This window comes from Lepidochelys kempii, chromosome 3 (assembly GCF_965140285.1).
Source record: "Lepidochelys kempii isolate rLepKem1 chromosome 3, rLepKem1.hap1, whole genome shotgun sequence".
Taxonomy (NCBI): Eukaryota; Metazoa; Chordata; order Testudines; family Cheloniidae; genus Lepidochelys; species Lepidochelys kempii.
In genome coordinates this window covers 122739350-122755388 of record NC_136382.1, presented here as the reverse complement: position 1 = coordinate 122755388, position 16039 = coordinate 122739350, and the positions used below count along the sequence as shown (strand labels likewise).

At 44.2% G+C, this 16039-nt stretch overlaps 1 protein-coding gene across 6 annotated transcripts in view; it reads left to right on the top strand.

Annotated features, from left to right (window-relative positions):
- The window catches only part of AGPAT4 (1-acylglycerol-3-phosphate O-acyltransferase 4), a 155069-nt gene that overhangs the window by 65167 nt on the left and 73863 nt on the right, over positions 1-16039 (top strand). The window contains exon 1 of one of the 6 annotated variants that reach the window (XR_012158121.2): positions 5499-5578. The exons of the other annotated variants lie outside the window; for them this stretch is intronic. The gene's annotated coding sequence lies outside the window, so the exon portion shown is untranslated. Of the gene's footprint in view, positions 1-5498; positions 5579-16039 lie in introns of those variants that run through there. 6 annotated transcript variants of the gene reach the window in all.

Genomic DNA, 16039 nt, shown 5'->3' with positions numbered 1-16039 from the left:
TGAGGCCTGGTCATAGGGGACCTAAAAGATGCATTTAAATTTTTTTAACCAAATGTTCTCCTCCCCACCTATCCATTATTGGTATGTGGGCCATGAAGCAGATAACGTCTGTTCACCTTTTATTTTTATTTATTTTTTTTTAAAGGTGATAGGCAAATATTCATAATGCCTTCTGAAACTAAGAAGCCAAGGGATTGGGGGATGGCGAAGAAACTCTTTGCTGAAACTCACCCTTACTTTGGTCCAAATAAGAACCCGCACAGAGAATCTGAATAATTGGGCTTTGCCCAGGGTTCTCCCTGACAGTCCAGGAAGCACCAGTAGAGTTGCCCCGCAGTCACTATTGTAGCCTCGGGTCTCTGTACTCTCCCTTTAACAGAAGGGTTTTCACTGACATTGGCTTAACAATGAGAAGAAAAATAGGCAGTTGTCTGTGATGTCCAGTAGCTGTGAAACCCCAAAATATTATTTGGTTTAGGAGTCATTTACCAAAATTAATGGCTTGAGAGGTTAGGAATATGGTTCTGTTAGCAAAGGCTGAGATCTGATAGGTTTTAGAGTAGCAGCCATGTTAGTCTGTATTCGCAAAAAGACAAGGAGTACTTGTGGCACCTTAGAGACTAACCAATTTATTTGAGCATAAGCTTTCGTGAGCTACGGTCCACTACAGGCATCCAGTGAAGTGAGCTGTAGCTCACGAAAGCTTAAGCTCAGATAAAGATAGTCTCTAAGGTGCCATAATTCCTCCTTTTCTTTTTGAGATCGGATAGTGACAGCAATTTACTCCCCTTTCCCCAAACTGCTTACTGTGCTGATGATAGTACTGTGCATCCCTGCTGGTGGCAAAGGGGCAGAAGGAGGACTATGTGCAAATACCAGACTCAACAATGAAAGGAAAGAAGGAAGTAAAATACCCTGATATGGGTCTCATTTGTATGACTTTTGCTGAAATCCTGGCCCTACTGAATTTATGGCAAGGTTCCACTGGCTTTCAAAGCATGTCCCTGGTTTACTGATACAAGCAGAATTCATTTTCCTGCTAGGACTTCCCCTAGATAGTCTGTTTGTTCATTATTTACAGTTGCGCACACATACCTTCTTCATAAGGATTTTAGTAGAGCTGGGTGAAATTTTTCTAACAGGTGTTTTGTTTTTGTTTTTTTTTTAATTTGAAAAATAGCCCTATTTAAAATATGCTTTCTTTTTTTTAAAGTTTTTCATAAAAAAACATTTTTGTGATCCTTCTGATCAAAATAATTATCAGAATTCTTCACTTACTGAAAACCATGTTTTGTAAATGAAAAATTAGAATGCTTTTGATTTTAAAATTCACATTTTGTTTTGTTTGTATAGTTTTGTTTAAACTTGCAAAATGGAATCGATTTCAAAATTTTGGATTTTTTTTTTTTTTAGGGCACTTGTTCCATTCTACTGACTTATTTACCTATTTTTTTTAGATCTTGTGTGAAGACGCCTCGGAAGCCTTTGTATAATAACAAACTTGCTAATATGCTCCTGAAAGGGGCTCAGTTTTAAATATTTGGTTTTGCTGCTGCCTCTTCTGCCAATTGCCTTGAGATGATACAGGGTCATAGTATCTTCTTTTAGAGTATATAGCGGGAAGAATTTACTCAGACTTTTAAGGCTGAAGAGACCATCCTAATCATCTAGTCTGACTCCTGCACGTTGGAGGCAACAGAACCTCACCCACCCACTCCTGTAGTAGGCCCATAACCTGTGGCTGAGTTACTGAAGTCCTCTGATCTTAAATTAGAGACGTCAAGTGACAAAGAATCTACCATTCTCTCTAATTCAAACCAGCAAGTGACCCATGGGAACACTGCAGAGGATGACCAAAAAAACTCCAGGGTCCAGGGGCAGTCAGGGAACAGAGAGCAGTGGGGGTGGATTGGGCAGGGGTCCCGGAGGGGAGGGGGGTGTCAAGGAACAGGGGCTTTGGGTGGAGTAGGAGTCCTGGGGTCTGTAAGGGGTGAGAAGCAGGGGGGGTCAGATGGGGGCTTACTGCTGTTTGGGGAGGCACAGCCTCCCCTAACCGGCCCTCCATACAATTTCTGAAACCAGATACGGCCCTCAGGCCAAAAAGTTTGCCCGCCCCGCCTTAATTGCTTTGTGTATTAGGACCAAGGCTTTAAACTGGCATCAGAAGCTGACTGCAGTTAGTAGAAAGACTTGAGTTACAGGCCTGATATGCTCATGAAGAAGGAGCGAAGCCAAATTCTGTACCAGCTGGAGCCTGTGCCACATCTTCAGATACAGTAAATTATTGTAATCCAGCCTGCAGATGACAAGTGAATGGATCGCTGTGGCCGGGCCCTCATCTGGGAGGAAGGGACAAAGTGTCCTAGCAAGCTGGTGGTGAAAGAAGGTATGGTTTAAGATACTGATGCTACCTAGTCATGCAAGCTTAGTGAGGTGTCAAACAGGATCGAGGCTTCACACCAGTTCAATGAATGGAAGCTGTATTCCTTTTGAGAGGTTGAGACGTTTCAGCTAATTCTTCAAAATGTTTCCTCTTTTATACTAGCATCACTTCAGTCTTGCCTGGTTCAATCTTGAGCCAGCTGCTCTTCATCCAAGAGCTGATTACTTGTAGACATTCTGACAATAGTGTTGGTCTAGGTTTCAAGAGGACTCATAGCCTTGATTTTGCTCCCACTAGAATGGTGTAAATCAGGAGCACCTCCACTGAAGGTGAATGGCATTGCAGCTGTGTGAGAGGAGAATCCGGCACTGTGGCTGGGGTTATGCAAGAGGAGCCTGACTCACTCCCAACCTCCCTTTCCTGTGCTTGATGATAGGATTCAGTGGCCAGACAGAAAAGGGTAGGGGACCGAAGGCAGCTATATCTCTTCAGACAGCCAGGTCCATCTGTTTTATACAGCAGAGCAGAAGAGGAAGCCAGGACCTGTAATGGAGAGGAGACTTCCCAGCTCGCAGGAGGAGATTGTGGATGCTCAGAGGGATGTTTCTGGTTTTAGGACAGGTTGTGCACAGGAGGTAAAGAACTTCATGTCTGGATCTGGGAGGGTCTGCTCTATGATGATGTGATAATATCCAATAGGATTAGTGTATTCTGTAAGGGATGGCAGCGGGCAGGGCATAAAGCCTGGGCCATGGAATAGGCCTGAGGCAATGTGGGTTACTGACAGATTCCAGGCAGCCTTTGGCTGCTACCAGTCAACGTCAAGATAGTGCCTGTAGTAATCACACTCTTGTCCTCCATCTGCCCTTCTGTGTCTCCACCATTTACTATTGTGGCTCAGTCAGACTTCTGACTGAATTGTAAACACAGTTCCCTGCTTTATGAGCCTTTAAAGTGGGTGCAGTCCATGCTCAATTATCTAGTGTCTGCATCTCTGGGTGAAATAAATCTGTTAGCAGCTCTTGCTAAGCTGGCGAGCCAGTTCACTATCTGTAGTGTCTTTGGGCCAAATTCTGCTTTTCTTGACATTGAATTCAGTGGAGGTTCTCTTGTTTTACATTGATATAACTCTGAGCAGAATTTGGCCTTGCGATTATATGATCAGCTGCTTTTTTAAAAAAAATTATTATTATTTTTTTTTTTACTGTTAAAACATACTAATACAATGATATATTTTCTTATTTGGTTTTGGGGTGGGGTTTTCTAAAACCCTTAAATGATTTAGGAGCACCGTATCCCTTGAAAGTTACTGAAACTTGAGCTCCTAAATTATTTGCATGCTTTTGAAAATCCCACCCTTAATCTTCTAAAGACTGAAGGGTGGATTCAATAGTGTAAAGCACTACCAAACCAGAATGGCATTGTTCTTATACCCTCTTTGCATCTTGTGTAGCTGTTGTACAAGGGAGTGGAGAACTGGGCCTTGGTTGTTCGTGGCAAAAGACTAGCACATAAAAATTGGACTCAATTCTGCATTGGAGGTTATGCAGAGCTGTAACCATATGTGACGCTGTAGGAGGAATTCTGTATTTCTTCGGGTGCTCTCCAGTGCCCGAGGGAAGGGCACCTTGAATGGATAGGGGGGTGGGGCATACTCCCCTGTGCACTGTTTCTGTTCACAGGGCTGGTGCAGTGTGTGTGTGGGAGGATGGAGCGGGTGAGAGTGGGGCACACACCCATCTTTCTCCCTGCCTTTTTGAGAATAACGTGCACCGCCAAGCACAAGGACTGCATCGTGACCTGCAATGGAGAGGTAGACTTCTTGTACACCCATACTAGAGTCTAGTTCAGAGGTGGGCAAACTACAGGCCACATCCAGCCCACAGGACTGTCCTGCCCGGCTCTTGAGCTCCCCACTGGGGAGGCTAATCCCCGGCCCCTCCCCCGCTGTCCCCTGGCCCCCGCAGACACACCACCATGCGGGCAGCATTCTGGGTGGCGGGGGCTGTGCGCTCCTGCAAGGCAGCGTGGCTGGCTCCGGCCGGGCAGCATAGCTGTCAGACGTGCTGCTCTGAGCGGCATGCTAAGGGGGCCGGGGCCAGCGGGTCCCAGGGGGCAGTCAGGGAGCAGGGGGCAGTTGGATAGGTTTGGAAGTCCCGGGGGGCCTGTCGGGGTGGTTGGATGAGGTGGAGGCTCTGGGGTGAGGGGCCTGGGAACGAGGTGGTTGGAAAGGTGTGGGAGTCCTGGGGGGCCTGTCAGGGGATAGGGGTGTGGATAGGGTTTGGGGCAGTCAGGGGACAGGAAACGGGGGGGTTGGATAGGGGCAGGGAGTCCCAAGGGGCTGGCGGTCCCAGGAGGGGGCAGTCAAGACAAGGAGCAGGGCGGGTTGGATGGGTCGGGGGATCTGAGGGGAGCAGGAAGTGGGAGAGGGCGGATAGGGGGCAGGGGCCAGGCTGTTTGGGGAAACACAGTCTTCCCTACCCGGCCCTCCATACAGTTTTGCAACCTCAGTGTGGCCCTCGGGCCAAAAAGTTTGCCCAGGCTTGGTCTAGCTATTAGTGTATTGTCCCATGTTTCTCCCTTGGCGATGTCTTCCACAGGGCTCTTACCCAAATCAGGTGACAAATAACATTCTCTTCTATTACTACTTCGTATCTTCAACTCAGTGGTTACTATACCATGATGCTCATGTGAACAGGAAAGTTTCTGGACTCTCTCCCCACTCTGCTTATCTACCCATGAGGAAAGGAGGGTGGTTGATGGCTTTAGCTCCCCTGAACCTGCTTATGACCCTCAGGATGAGGCTCCATGCTGTAACTGAATGTAGATATTCAGGATTGTGTTGTCCCTTTCTCTGACGAATGCTGCAGCAGGGAACAAAACGCCTTAAAAAAAAACAACCTGTTGGAAACACAGCAACACTTGCCAAGTTGAATTTCCTCTGTTATACTGTTTGTAAATCTGAATTTTTTGTTTCTCTCTCCCTCTCCCCCCACCACTGGGGTCACAAGTTCTTTATTTCAGGATGGAAAAACAAACTGAAACACAAACAGCTCTGCAGGCCATTTGCTTTCTGGTAGGCAGTTGGTCTTACAAGTATCCTTTTTGTCCACTGTGATAGTGTTCATAACTTAAAATAGGAAACTACAAAGCCAACACAGCATAAGAGATTCCTTCCAGTCTGTCTGTCTACTGGTAGGTTGTTTCTGCCTTCTCACTGCCAATTTTAATTAGTATCTGTGTTTGTATTCTCTCCCTCCCGCACTAACACAGTGGGGTATACATAGTTAACGTTTCCTTTAGTTCCTGGTGCTAGGGGAGGGAAGGGCATGCTTGAACCTGATTATTACTGTTTCTAAATTTTTCCTGCTTGTATCTATTCTGTATTTAAGCAGTTTTTAGTTGGAATCTCAATACTGTGTATTTATGACTTGGAAAGTTACGTTTTGAACAAGAAGTCTCTTCCATACATGGCTAGGACCTTTTGTGGTTTTGTAGTTAGAACCAAAGTCCATGAATCAATGTGCAGTACTGAGGAGAGATTCTGAGGAATGGATATATTTTAGTGTGCTGGGCGAAGGAATGTGGAAATTTCTGGTAGTCACCACTTAAGAAATTTACCTGGGTTTTGGGAAACTAGGAGGGTTCTAGCCAGAAGGAATTTTACACTGGCTCTTGTTAAAATGTTTTGCTGCGCTCTGTGTCTTTTCTGTACCTTCTTCTAATGCTGCTTTTAAAATAATCAAAAACTGATTACATTTTCCAGCCATTATTGTTGTCCTGGGGTCTTATCCAAGCAAAGGTAGCTTTATAGTACCCTGTACTTAGTGGAAGCTGCTATACTGGAAAACTGGCTTTAGAGCAAACTTAAATAGTCTAACTGAGTTTGAAAGAACAGAATTGTAATGGCTTCTTATCTCAAGGGTCTTTCTGGCCTTGCGTTTCTTGATGGTATTTGTTCCACACAGACAAAGGACAGAGGGAGAGAAATTTTAACCCAGCTGTATTTAGAAAAATGCTTTCATTGTCTGAATTCAGCTACATCTTCAGAGCTTGATCACTGCTCCTCCCAAGTTGTCAATATAATTAATCTGTGAAGTGTTATATCTGACATATCTATGGATATGGTTTATTATTGTCTGAACATAAACTCAATTCTGTGTATATGGTGCTGATTGCTTTTGTGATACTGATATCCGATCGAGACGAAAGATTATTGCCTTCATGTGGAAACAGAAATCGGACACCAGCTCGTAGATAAATATGCTGTTCCCATTTTAAGTGTGAACGAACACACGTGCACACTCACATATGAAATTTCAGATTAATTTCCAGACAGATTTAGTTAAACTAGAGTTGAGGTTGAGGATATGTTACACTTTGACAAAACAATACTAAAGATATTATAAATACCCTGAATGCTAGAAACTCAATGAAGTCATAGTTAATGTCCCAATGACAACCATAGCTCTGTCCTCCCCAAGTCACTGCCCAGCCTCAGTCTAAACGAATACATAATTTCTGCTGGACATCTGTACTGTTGTCATACAAAGCTCAAGTCTGCCTGCATGACTGAATTCCCAGAATAAGGTCTCTAGTTTTATGCTAGAAGCTTCTAGTTGTATGCTGAGTACTGTGATAGTTATAGCAATGTCCTGCAATATCCTGGCAAAATCTTATTGAATTAAGTTTATCTTTGGAGTCCATTGTATAAAATGCAAAAGTTATGTATTGAATGATGTGGCAGACAAGGATGGGCTTTTGGGACAATTCATGTGAAGTGGATTTCCTGGGAGCTGTCTAGTGGGAGGTGACTGCAAATTCCTCACCCCTGGTTATGCAAAAATCCAGGCTTTTGAAGCAACACTTTGAGGAACAGGCCTCTTGTCTGCTCATTGCCTGTTACAAAGCAGTATAAAGGAAAGACTAAAGGCTTGTCTACACTGGCACTTTACAGTGCTGCAAGTTTCAGCACTGTAATGTGCCAGTATTGACCGTGCACCAGTTCTGGGAGTCGCTCCCCTCGTGGAGGTGTGTGGGGTATTTTTGTTGCTTTTTTTTTCTCCTAGTGCTGTGCCATGACTACACAAGCCACGTTAAAGCGCTGCCGCAGCAGTGCTTTAATGTTGCCAGTGAAGGCGTGCCCCAAACTATTCATGGGTGTGCTTGTTTTGAGCAATGGCTGTTACGAACTTGTAGCCACAGAAAAATCCCTCGGTGAGAGGTTTGAAGTACTGTCTCCTACCAGAGGCTGTGTTGGAGCTCGGTTGATCTCTGTGTGAGCTTATTAGCCTGTGTGTAGGTTCTTTTATTGTCTCTGTTTTCTTTGTAATGTTTCCATTTTAAGAATAAATGCTTGCTTAGAGAAAGCTGTGGGGTAACTTGTGGCTGCTGGCAACTACATTGTTGAAAGCTTTCAAAGAGAAAGCAAAGCGCAGATGCTGGTCTTTTTGGGTAGTCAGTCTTGCTAGGCATATCTCAATGTAGGCAGGGAGCTGTGTAGCCTGGAAAAACTCTGGTCAGGAGGGAGATGTGGCTTTCTGCCCAAGAGAGCTAATGGCTGAGGAGCTGGGAGCCTAGAGTGGGTGCCCTTGCTGAACCATGGGGAGGGAATACAGGCATAGTTGCTCTGAACTGACAAGTACATTCAGCCATTAGCTAGGAAGGTGTAAGGGTGGATTAATGGCAGTTCCATGTATCCTTGGGAACTGGACCTTAGGCTGAAAAGAGGCCCTGAGATTGTCAACAAGTGGTATAGAGGTGGTTGCTGATGGCCCTTATGTTGCTGATGTGTTTGCATCTGAGCAGAAATAACAGGCAATAGACAAGGGGTGTCCCACCCCCTTTAGGTCACATTGCATGGCCTGGTGATATGACCTGAGGGAAGGGGAATGGAATGGGCAGACAGGAGCTGGTAATTGCATGCTACTTGACATGGAAAGAACTTGCCAAGCAGGGCTGATATGTGTGCCATACTTGATTCTGTCAAGAAGAAGTAAAGCCTCCACTGAAGCATGTGGGGTATTCCAGGATTTGCCTGTATTGTGCAGAGAATAGATGGGCTAATGGTGGATCTCTTGCACTGAATCTGGAAGGTGAGCTCTCTGAAACACATCAGGAGGGTGTATGGAGTAGACTGAGTACCTTGATCCACACCAGAATGGAGGATTAGGGGAGGTGGTGGTGTCTCTGGACTGTATGTGAAAGGTAAGAAGCCAGATATGTTGTTTTATGCTTTATAGCAGGAAGGTTGAGTCTGTAGCCCAGAGGGAATCAATTTATTTTTTGTCAAGAGATAGTCAAGGTCCTGACTCTAGAGAAAATAATACAAAATAATTAAATATATAATGACGACAATGATGATGAGTAAATAAAAAGGTTTTGCGGTCTGGTGGTCTGGATTTGGCCCATGGTCCACCTATTGACTACCCCTGCTCTAGCCTATAGAGCAGGGAGAGTGTGGTCTGAGGCCCTGTGTTCACACCCCTACACACTACTGCCATGCTATTTCTACAAAATATGCATTTTGAGGTATCATTTGCAGAGCCATTGGCCATTTTCTTTGAAAACTCGTGGCGAACGGGGGAAGTCCCGGATGACTGGAAAAAGGCTAATGTAGTGCTAATCTTTAAAAAAGGGAAGAAGGAGGATCCTGGGAACTACAGGCCAGTCAGCCTCACCTCAGTCCCCGGAAAAATCATGGAGCATGTCCTCAAAGAATCAATCCTGAAGCACATACATAAGAGGAAAGTGATCAGGAACAGTCAGCATGGATTCACCAAGGGAAGGTCATGCCTGACTAATCTAATCGCCTTCTATGATGAGATTACTGGTTCTGTGGATGAAGGGAAAGCAGTGGATGTATTGTTTCTTGACTTTAGCAAAGCTTTTGACACGGTCTCCCACAGTATTCTTGTCAGCAAGTTAAAGAAGTATGGGCTGGATGAATGCACTATAAGGTGGGTAGAAAGCTGGCTAGATTGTCGGGCTCAACGGGTAGTGATCAATGGCTCCATGTCTAGTTGGCAGCCGGTGTCAAGTGGAGTGCCCCAGGGGTCGGTCCTGGGGCCAGTTTTGTTCAATATCTTCATAAATGATCTGGAGGATGGTGTGGATTGCACTCTCAGCAAATTTGCAGATGATACTAAACTGGGAGGAGTGGTAGATATGCTGGAGGGCAGGGATAGGATACAGAGGGACCTAGACAAATTGGAGGATTGGGCCAAAAGAAATCTGATGAGGCTCAATAAGGATAAGTGCAGGGTCCTGCACTTAGGACAGAAGAACCCAATGCACAGCTACAGACTAGGGACCGAATGGCTAGGCAGCAGTTCTGCGGAAAAGGACCTAGGGGTGACAGTGGACGAGAAGCTGGATATGAGTCAGCAGTGTGCCCTTGTTGCCAAGAAGGCCAATGGCATTTTGGGATGTATAAGTAGGGGCATAGCGAGCAGATCGAGGGACGTGATCATCTCCCTCTATTCGACATTGGTGGGGCCTCATCTGGAGTACTGTGTCCAGTTTTGGGCCCCACACTACAAGAAGGATGTGGATAAATTGGAGGGAGTCCAGCGAAGGGCAACAAAAATGATTAGGGGTCTGGAACACATGACTTATGAGGAGAGGCTGAGGGAACTGGGATTGTTTAGTCTGCAGAAGAGAAGAATGAGGGGGGATTTGATAGCTGCTTTCAACTACCTGAGAGGTGGTTCCACAGAGGATGGTTCTAGATTATTCTCAGTGGTAGAAGAGGACAGGACAAGGAGTAATGGTCTCAAGTTGCAGTGGGGGAGGTTTAGGTTGGATATTAGGAAAAACTTTTTCACTAAGAGGGTGGTGAAACACTGGAATGCGTTACCTAGGGAGGTGGTAGAATCTCCTTCCTTAGAAGTTTTTAAGGTCAGGCTTGACAAATCCCTGGCTGGGATGATTTAATTGGGGATTGGTCCTGCTTTGAGCAGGGGGTTGGACTAGAGGACCTCCTGAGGTCCCTTCAAACCCTGATATTCTATGATTTGAAAACTAACACACTTGTCAATAACATTGTGAAACGTGTACGACAATCCTGTGTGTGGAATTATGGATATTCACTGATATTCTTCAAAGTCTATGACCAGGGGGAGTTGATAAAGAGGTTTTCTCGAGATAAAGGAAAGAGGCCAACACCTCAAACCAAGTCTCGCCAAAGTCAGTGTGTCATTTTTATTGGTGATTGCCAGAAGAGAATAATTTTATGTTGTAAAATTGAAGCAGGAAGCATGACATTAGAACACACCAGGGCCCCTTAATCAAGATGGAGTCATGCCCCACCCCCTTCAAGAGAGACAGGATACTAAACTCCAGGGGATCATTTTGACCCTTGAAACAAAGGCAGACCTTGAGATATAAGAACACCATAAAAAAAGACTTTGGCTTTTCCTTCACCCGAGGAGACAAAGAAAACTAGTGCCTTGGACTCTGTGGGGATCCTTGCTGAGAGTTAGCTAGCTGTTGCTGGAAAAGGAAGATTGGTTAGAAAACTACCTTGAACAAAAACTGTAGCTTGTTAAGATAGGTGTTCGCCATTAGAATGCATATTTTTACTTTTGTTTATTGGTAACCGTTTCTATCTTTATTCCTTCTACTTGGTACCACTTAACTTATGCTCTTTTATGAATAAACTAGTTTTATTTTGATTACAAACAAACACAGTACTTTGCTTGAAGCGAAGGGTGTATTACCCCGGTTATGTTAATAAGCTGTAGTGTACCGACTCTTTAAAAGAGCAGTGTACTTAATATGTTCTGTAATTGTTCAGCAATAGGGGCTATGCATTGCAGAGAAACATCTCTGAGGAGCTTGGGAGATGGAGTTCACTGATTATTACCTGCCAAGCAAGATTTGGGCTGGGAGAGCCTTAAGGAGTTTGGTGGTGAGGAAGACAGAGTTGTGTGGCATCGAGCTGTCAGTGTTTAATCTCCTGCAAAGCCCTCCCTTGCTGAGGCAGAGAGCTAACACTGGCTCACAGCTCCAGTGTGTTACACCCCTACGTAGTGGGTGGGTGGTTCACCAACTGGTATGTAGGAAGAGTGGTGGTCTGAGGCCTGCACTGGAAATACCCCCACATTCAGTGCCATCTGTATAGCAGTCTCTGACCTACAGGTAGAGGTTGGACAAAGATATGAACCTTAATTGTTAATCTCCTGGTCTTCTGGCATTACTCATTTTGAAGACCATCTTTATATTAATTGTTGTAAATTCCACTCTTCCTATGGGCACATAACAGGAACTGGCAGACAGAGTTTTGTAGAAGTAGAAGAAATTTGGAGTCCAGAACTGCTGTGTGGGTCTGAGTGGAAAATGGTGTCCCCAGATCGTAACTTGACCTAAGCCCGTAGTATAAATACATTGAAAACACTGACTCTTATTTTCCTCATACCCAAAGAGTGTGACAAGATCTGACATGTAGAAAGCTGGACTGAAATTTCTCCTTACTTTCCAATGCACTCTATGTTATGTCGACGTTGACACAGAAATTGAATACAGGATGTGCTGTGCCAGCACATCAGCATTCTCTCTGCAGCCAACATCAGCAGTATAGAAGCACAGGTCATGAAATACAAACTCCGCTGGGCTGGCCACTATGCACATATGCCTGACACTCGCCTCCCAAAGCAAGTACTCTTCTCTCAGTTAAGTCGGGAAGAAGGGCTCGTGGAGGGCAGCAGAAGTGTTTCAAAGACGTACTGAAAGTACATCTTAAAAAGGGAGGCATCAACTCAACAAACTGGGAGGACTCGGTGCGGAACACAACACAGTGGTGCCCCACCATACACCAAGCCACAGCTCACTTGGAGGAGAACAGACATGCTCATGAGACAGAACGACAAAGGAGGAAAGAAAGGACATAACACTCCAGCCAACAACTTTGTCTCCTCCAAGATTACACCTGTCACTTCTGTGGGAAAATCTGCAGGGCAAGAATTGGGGTCCTAAGCCACTTAAACTCACCAATGAGCCCCCTTGGCAGACGACATCCTCGCACTGAAGGATAGCCGAAGAAGATGATTATGAAACTATGTGTAAGCATACTTTAACAATCTAGTGCTAGAGGCAGAGTGATCCAGTGGAGAGGACAGTGAGCTGGGACTCGACAGGTGCTTTTTCCCCATTCCTGCCATTGAGCTGCTCTCAACCCCTGAGCAAGTCACTTCATCTCTCTTCCATTCCTTGTCTTGTGTATTTAGAATGTAAGCTCTATGAGACTGTTCCTTTTCATGACTGTGGCTTGCTGTGTATGAGCAGTGCCTAGCACAGCTGGCCCTCACTCTTGATTGAAGCTTTTAAGTGTTAGTAAATCACAAATGAATGAGATGTTAGCTGAACAGAGGTGAGCTAGGGGAGCTACTTTATCTTAAAGGGACAGTGTGTACTGTCATTTCACTTCTGTATAGCAGCTGGAAGGTCATTACTAATACCTGCATTTGATGCCTCATTAACTCTTTAACAAGAATTCACATCTGGGCCTTCAGGGACAGTTGTGGATGACATGTGAGGCAGGAACTGTGTGCTTGATTCCTATCTTTACCAACCAGTCACATTACCATTTGGAAGAGGATGTTGGCTTGCGCAAATGCTCGTAAAAGTTTGCTGAGGTATTGCTAAATTCCTTGGGGAGGAGAGAGAAGGGAAGCCTTCAGATAGGAGATAAATATGTCCTGTGGACTGCTCTATTACATGATGAATTCCCGAAAGGGGTCAAAAAGGGTATTTCAAATCAGTGCACTACTGTAGGCCTGTGAATAGTATAGCTTAATGTACTTGAGTACTTGGCTTTGTTTCCACATACTCCTATAATAGAGTGAAATAATTGATCTATAAGAGGTTCCTGTAAGGTGGGAAAGGGGAAAAAAAAAAAAAGCAGCGAAACTTTAGACTGAGAGCTTGCAGCTGTTTTAAGGAGAGCTATTTAATGCACATCAAACATCACTTGGGGCAAGACATTTTACATGGAGGCAATGGCTACATTGGAATTAGACACCTGCAACTGGGCCATTGACTCGGGCTCCCAGCGTAGAGGTGTAGACACTTAAGCTGCAGCCCAAGCTCTGGGACCCTCACACTTCACAGGGTCCTAGAGACCAGGCTCCAGACCAAGTCCAGATGTCTACACTGCAATTAAACATTCCCCTAACCTGAGACCCACGAGCCCGAGTCAGCTAGCACGGACAAGCCACCAGTGTCTAATTGCAAAGTAGGCATACTTAAAGAGGAACAAACTTGGTATGTTTGCCTATCTGGTTAGCCCAGTGCTGTAATTATGATTGAGATAAACTGATAGTATCAAGCTGCTATTTTCTGAAATGTATATTTCAGGCTAAAATGCTCATGCTTGCTCTCCCAATCAAGATGTCTGTTTACTTTTTAAATAGTTTTTGTGGGAGTTGGGGAGAAGAAATTCATTTGGCCAATTTTGAATGATCACAACAGAACGGGGAGGACACCTGGTATTTTTCAGAAGATTACAACACAGTTTTTAGTAGAGATGGGTATGAGTCTGGATTTCGGTGTGAACTTTCCCAAAGTTCAGTGATGATTGCATCTGGGGTTTTAGTTCAGCTCATTGAAGGAAAAAGTCGACAATATTCAGGTATGGATCCAAACTTCCCTGACTCTCAGGGGCCTTTTGAAGTAAATGGGAAGCAATGTTAGCTGTATTTGTTTTCAGTGAATGCACATTATGATAATCATACTTATGGCTGAGATTCCCCACATAGAAAAGTCAGGTAGGGTGGCTGTAATGACACGCTTGGAAAGATTACCTACAGAGATTGAATCCGGCACAAGAGTCATTAGCTCAAAGCAGTAGAGACTTATGCTATAGATCCAAAGGTCCTTTGGTTCAGTCCCCGAAATGACCTAGCTGAGGGCATCATTCATTACATGTGATGGCCTGTGAGGGGATTTGAACTGCTCTGGACAAGTGAGTGTGTAACCCATGCTACCACAGAGTGTGACTTTTTCTCCCCTTTAGCAGTGAAACTTTGTGTAAAGGTTTGAGTCTGCTACTGCCTCTAAGCTAATAGACCTGGTCCTAAGCTTGAGTATTAGAGGCTCATGCTTGTAGACATTGGGTTCAATCCCTGCAGATTACTTCAGTCATAGTTCACACAGCACCTATAATTTGGCTACATCACAGGAATATAGGCATTGCACGTAGGTCAGACGAGGTCTGTCTAGTCTCATGTGTCTTCTCTGAAGGAGACCAGTATCAGATATCTTCAAAGAAGGTGCACAAAGCTTTATAATAGGTAAGTATGGAATAAAATGCTCAAATACTTCTATATAATGGAGATTAAAGTAACACAGATTAATGTGATAATTGAGATAAACACAACATTCACAGAGACCGAGTTGTGGTTGCAATGGAATCGCAATTTTGAATTTCCTCCATTTGTGCATTTAAAATATCAGTCTCAGGCTATGTCTATACTACCGCGGTAAGTCGACCTATGTTATGCAACTCCAGCTATGTGAATAATATAGCTGGAGTCGACATATCTTAGGTTGCATTACTGCGAGGTCTGCACCGCAGGGGTCGCCGGGAGAAACTCTTGTGTCAACATACCTTACTCTTCTCATTGGGGGTAAAGTACAGGGGTTGACTGGAGAGGAGATCTGCTGTCGATTTGGTGAGTCTTCACTAGACCCGCTAAATCAACCGCCGGTGGATCAATCTCAGAGCGTTGATCCCAGCTGTAGTGTAGACATAGCCATAATGTTGCATTAAAGCAACACTCTCTTTATGTAGTCATTAACTGGTCAGTGTAGCAACTTGGCAGGGGGAGGAAATTGGCTGATGGCCATTCATGATTTCAAAGCTTTTATTAAAAGAACAGAAACATTGAGCTCTGTTAACCTCTGTATAATCACAGTGTTGCAGGAATCCATCTTTTCCAATTACAGTAGAATCTCAGAGTTTTGAACACTTTGGGAATGGAGCTTGTTTGTAATTCTGATCAAAACATTATTGTTCTTTCAAAAGTTTGACTGAATATTGACTTAATATAGCTTTGAAACTTTACTATGCAGGAGAATAATTATGCCTTTTTTTAACCATCTCAATTTAAATGAAACAAAAGCACAGAAACAATTTCCTTGCCATGTCAAATCTTTTTTTAAACTTTCACTTTACTTTTAGTAGTTTACATTTAACACAGTACTATACTGTACAGTATTTCCTTTTTTTTTTTTTTTTTGTCTCTGCTTCCTGATTGCGTACTTCCAGTTCCAAATGAGGTGTGTTGTTGATGAGTCAGTTTGTAACTTGGAGATTCCATTGTACCATTGTTTGTTTCCTCATAGTAACAGTGGTTTCTGGCCACTGCAGTCCAGTGATGTGTCATCAAGTACTTAACTGCACCTCCCTTCCTGCTGGCTTGAGAATTAATATACATCACTGTAATAAAGCACAAAGTTCCATGGCTGCCATGTTTGTAGGGTTCACTCTATCAAGTAGGTCTAAATGTGATTTGGAAGCACCTTGTGTGGGTCTTAGTTTCCTCTGTGGGGTGAGCATTTCCTTCTGCCCATATAGCCTTTCTTGTTGCTAATGTTCATCAAGAGAGGATAAAGGGTCCAATCCTTACTCATTTAAATAAACTCTTTATTCATGTA